General features: G+C 38.3%; 1 pseudogene; it reads right to left on the bottom strand.

Moving 5' to 3' along the window:
• Window positions 1-606: 606 nt before the first annotated feature.
• On the bottom strand, window positions 607-1,209 carry LOC112641576 (small ubiquitin-related modifier 2-like; annotated as a pseudogene).
• Window positions 1,210-5,362: the final 4,153 nt, after the last annotated feature.

Genomic DNA, 5,362 nt, shown 5'->3' with positions numbered 1-5,362 from the left:
ATTGATCTGTTTATTTTTTTTTTATTTTAAACAAGGAGTTTATTTAAACAACAAGACATGACATTTGACTTGAAGGGAAAAATATCTAGGATTCATTTTTTATATTAATTTATTTCTACTTAAGACAGATTGCCCTGTATGTTATTATTGCTATGTTCAAAAAAGTTATAAAATTGTCCTTGGTTTGATAGTGACAGATGTAAAGCTTTAAAGTTCTCCAATCAAATAAAGTACAAAAGGATTTTTATGTGGCTCTTTTTGTTTTGTTTTGAGAGCAAAATAATTTACTGAGATAAAAAGATAGGAATTGAATAACACAAATGGATAAAGGGGTATTTTCATAAAATCAATATTTCCCCCATATTATCTCCGCTTGGTATTGATCAGAACATATCATTGGCCATTTAGTTTAAAAAAATATAATATGCTTGTGTATATACATCAGTTACCTTATGTGCAATGAAAGAATGGGGAAGAGAAAATTAAAGAATAGGAAAAAAACTATAGTTGGGATGTCGTGGAAGCAAATTGCAGTTTTCTAATTGAGGTTGTCCTCTTGGTCTGGAAGAAAAAGATTTCTGGAGTAAAAAGTAGCTGGTTCTCTTTTTAGTAAACACCTCCTGTTTGCTGCTGGAACACATCAATTGTATCATCATCCTCCATCTCCACCTATACAGGAATGTCTGTTTCATTGATTGGCTGTTCATCCCTTTGGCATCTGATCTGTCTCATTGACAAATCTCATTGACAAGCCTATTGTTCACAATAGGCTTTCATTAGTTTACTAAGTGCTCTGTGCCTCTTAATCATAAATGGCACCACGGAACTATTCAGAGCCAACACCTTCAAATTAACATGATTGTTGTTTCCAATCTTAACTCCTTCCTTGGACTTTTCATCTGCCTTGGTGTGTGCCAAATTCTCCTCAGCCGCTGCTTCACAAAGAGGTACCAGGCTCTCATTTGATCCAGCACCAGGAGCTCTATTGACCTGTCTTCTGGTCTGCTGTTAAATCAATCTAATGAACATTTCATTTATGATACTGCTTTTTTTTTCTGGAATTTTCAATAGATTTTTATTTAACATCATGCTTCTGCTAAAATCCTCCATCTCTTTACTCACGTTGCTTACTTTTTCTATTTGCTCCTTTAGATTTTTTATTGTACATATTTTACTTAAAATCTCTGATAATTCCAACATCTGGGCCATCTGGGTCTGCTTCTCTTTTGGCTGTGATTTACAGATCTTATTTGTTGTGGAAATTTTATGGCACTAAGGATGCTTTGTGTAAGGAAACAATAGAAATGGATGTAATCATTTTTATTTCTAGAAAAGATCTAGAGTGGAGAGCTAAATAAATCTGGTCTCTAGTTGAGATATGTTTGGGCTTTGTTGCAGCTTTAGTTTGACCAAAGGCTTTACAGGTTTTGGAAGTGGAATTAGAATGAAACCCTGCAGACTACTAGGGGTCTGAGCACTAGTGAGATCCGTAGATTTCTATGCTCCTCTGCCCAAGTGCTAGCTTTTTAAAATGTGAAGATCTTTTATAGTACTTCCAGCTCTTCCTGTTTCTAGGGAGTTTTCTTTGCTCTCCTCCAGTCGTACTAAGACTTTGTATGCCCAGGAAGATCTTTCTCTTCCCAAAATGCCTCAGAGCAGTCCCTCTCAGAACAGTGTCGGTCTCCAGCTCTTAGAAGCTGAAATCTTGAGTTGAAATTAATCCCTCTCAATTCTCCCCTGCCTTCAAGCCTGTGGAGAAATGCCCCTGAAGCAGTCAGTAAAGACCCAGGCAGTAGAATTGGTGAGTGAGTGCAGATTTACTCTATGACTACACTAGAGTCTCAGGATCCCAATCTTTCTTGGCAGCCCACATACAGGCCTTGAAATTTTGTTAAAGATTCTGCTAATTTTCTATCTGTGGAGAAAGTTTTCTTTTCCTGCTAGTCAGCCAAGGAGAGTAGCTTTGTTTGTCTTTTCTCCTATGAAGTATTCGTCACTGGAATTTAGCTTATTTAAAGTTTCTTTCACTGTCACTTTTATCAGAGGTTCCAGAAAACTAATTTGTACGTCATGTGATATGTTTTGCTTGTTATGGTGAGAGTTACGTTCTCTTACAACTTCCTACTTCATAATTGGAGGTGGAACCATCAATACATTTGTTGATGGAATGAAGGAATGCAGAAGAGCAGATTCTCTTGCACTAAGTTCTCAAATTCTAGGTCAGTTCCTAATTTGCTGCTTTGTGTTATCTTTTTTTAAGATTTTATTTATTTATTCATGAGAGACACACGGAGAGAAGCAGAGACACAAGCGAAGGGAGAAGCAGGCTCCCTGTGGGGAGCCCCATGTGGAATCAATCCCCGGGATCACGACCTGAGCTGAAGGCAGATGCTCAACCACTGAGCCCCCCAGGCATCCCTCCTTTCTATATTCTTAAGCAAGTTTTGTGTTTTTTAAACCTCTGTTTCCTCACATGTAGGAAGGGGATAGTAATGATACCCAGTTTGTAAATTTTTTGAGGATTATAGGAGTTGTATAAAGTACTTAGGGTGATGCCTGAAACATAGTAAAAATCATATGAATGTCTGTTACTTTTATTTTTTTATTTGTAATAGAGTTTTATTCAGAAAGTGTAGAAGGTGTTCAAAAATCTTAGCAAGATAGAGGATCAAGATAATTACACACACACACACACACACACACTTAGTAGAGGGTGGAATTAAAAACCACTACCAATTATTAAAACAAAAGGTATTTCCATAAATAAAGCAGTGTTTAATTAACCTGAATGACACTTTCAAAGTTACTGATGAGTTAGGTGCTTCATCAGTGGGATCAGGTATTTAGTTGAGTTGGGGAGAAAATATGCTGTTACATAAATTTAAACAATTAAAGGGTAATCAGCGCCTCTGGCACTGAGATGCATGCTATCGTTGCTGGCCTGTATACCTCCCAGAATTGACAGAATCTGCTACAGGGCAATGCACAGCTGATTCTCTTACCTTTCTTTATGCCATCCCTCAAACGGCATTGGCCAACTGTGCTTTGTTCTCAGGTCCTGAGATTGTCTATAAATGAAAGAAAGAAGCTGCAGAAACCAGATGGAACATCTTTTTTAGCCTCCAGTTTTTTTTCTCTTCTTAATCTCTCTCTCTAAAGTCTTTCCCTCTTCAAAATCTGTCCTCTTACATTTTATTACCATATGATATCTTCCAGTTATCTTCCCATTTTCCCCTCTCCCTTCGTCTCATGTACCTCAAGTCAAAACAGCAATAAATAACAATAATTATACTAGTAAGCTATATAGATTAGGGAGAGGAATGCATGATATGCTTCAATAAGTGTATCTTTTTATTAAAAATTATTCAAAACTCCAAAGTGTTGGAAAAAATTAGATGTGGGAAAGGGTCTTCAAAAATTAAAAACAAAACCAAGAGGCCTGGTTGGCTCAGCGGTTGAGCGTCTGCCTTTGGCTCAGGGCATGATCCTGGGGTCAAGGATCGAGTTCCCCATCAGACTTCTTACGGGGAGCCTGCTTCTCCCTCTGCCTGTGTCTATGCCTCTCTCTCTTCCTCTCTCTCTCTCTTCCTCTTTCTCTCTCTCTCTGTCTCTCATGAATAAATAAATAAAATATTTTTAAAAAATTAAAAACAAAACCAAGCTCAAACCCCAGAATCATCTAAGTCAGGTATAGCCTGTCAAAATTGCAATCTGGAAAAACTGTGACTCTAATCCACAAACTCTGAGAGAAATTCTCAGCTATGCTTTCTTAGGTTTTCTAAAGCTATCTTGGGTCTCTCCAATTACTAAAAATGTGGTCAGCGGCAAGGTTAACTGGTTTCCAACCACTGGAAGTATTGAAATACTCCATTTCTCTGAGCTTCATTCTCCTCTAACACCTCCAAACAATATATAACTCTCAATCTCTTTCACATACACATAAACACACACACACACACACACACACCACTGAAATAATACATCTATTCTGATGCACTTTCAGATCCTGTGACTGCTGGTTCAGGGAGGTATTCTTAAACAAGGGGCTCTTCTAGTATAAACAACAACTTACATGTAAACAACAACTTATATGTAATCTGGCTCCATTCCTAATGAATTTGCTGAGAAACAAGGGTTTGTAGGATACAGTATGTACATTTTCTGAAGGAAAAATTGAAAGTGGACAACCTGTACTCCCTCCCATCTGCTCCTGTGCACTCTGCTAGGCAAGCAACCAATATCGGTCACAAGGTCTGCTCCACCTACTCCGCTGATTGATTGTTTTCTCTTTGCCTTGTTTTCAAGGTTGATACTCTCTGAGCCAAACAGGCAGGCAGCTGCAGAGGACAGGAGCACAAATCTCAAATCCTGTAGATAATTGCTGAAGGCAGCTGAGTTCAGGAGCCCCACCTGTTAATGAGCAGCCAATTATTTATATGCTTATAAATCATCTTTTAAATACTAACAAGCACTAATAAACTTTGGCTACCGGTTACCATGGTAACCGACTATGTCGCAAAGGAGACTACTGACATATGGACAATGGGTCAATGGTCCAGTATCTCCTGGGACTGCCATTTGTACTCCTTCACATGAAACAGTTATGTCTAAGATCTACTTAAAATCACATGACTAAGGAGGCATAGGACATGATGAAATGCCTGTTTTTTCCTTACAGCCCAGAGAGTTTAAAGGGAATAGAATGTGTTCAACTCCCCACGAGCTATGGGAACAAGCTGCCCTAACTTGTTAAGTGGCAGTTCCTATGTATAGCCATACAGCTGGTCTACTTAGGCCACCTGCTGTCAGATATTTTATTCCCCAAAGCTTCCTGGACTGCTGGGTTCCACCAGTCTGAAGAGGTTTTCCCAACACATTCTGTTTACTGTTGCAAATAGGTAAGACAATAGGCTACTTGTGGGATGCTCAGTAATATTTAGTGAGATGCAAGGAACGGTTTCAGATGAAAAAGAACATATTTTTGCTCCTAGCAAACCGACAGTACTTTCTCTTTTCTTTTAAAAGCACAGTGAGAAGGCAACCACCCATGACCCAAAACTCTTTTTATAGTAGAGAAAGAAAACCACCTTCTGCCTTGAACTGGCTTTCCAAACTAGATATAGGGAAGCTCACCACAAGTGGTATGGGGTACAAAATGACAGCTCAAAGAATCTGATGGTTTCAGGGCATTAGTGAATAGTGACCTAATCAAGCAATAGAGGAATGTGATTGTAATCATTTTGCCATGACTGACCCAGAAATGGCTTTTACCATGATTTCTAAAAAGATACTAGTTTTCAATAGGAAATTGAATTGCTCATACTATAGAGGAGTTCCTTATCCTTCAGCAGGTGTTCAAACT

This window comes from Canis lupus, chromosome 33 (genome assembly GCF_003254725.2).
Source record: "Canis lupus dingo isolate Sandy chromosome 33, ASM325472v2, whole genome shotgun sequence".
Lineage (NCBI taxonomy): Eukaryota > Metazoa > Chordata > Mammalia > Carnivora > Canidae > Canis > Canis lupus.
This window is presented reverse-complemented; position numbering and strand designations above follow the sequence as displayed.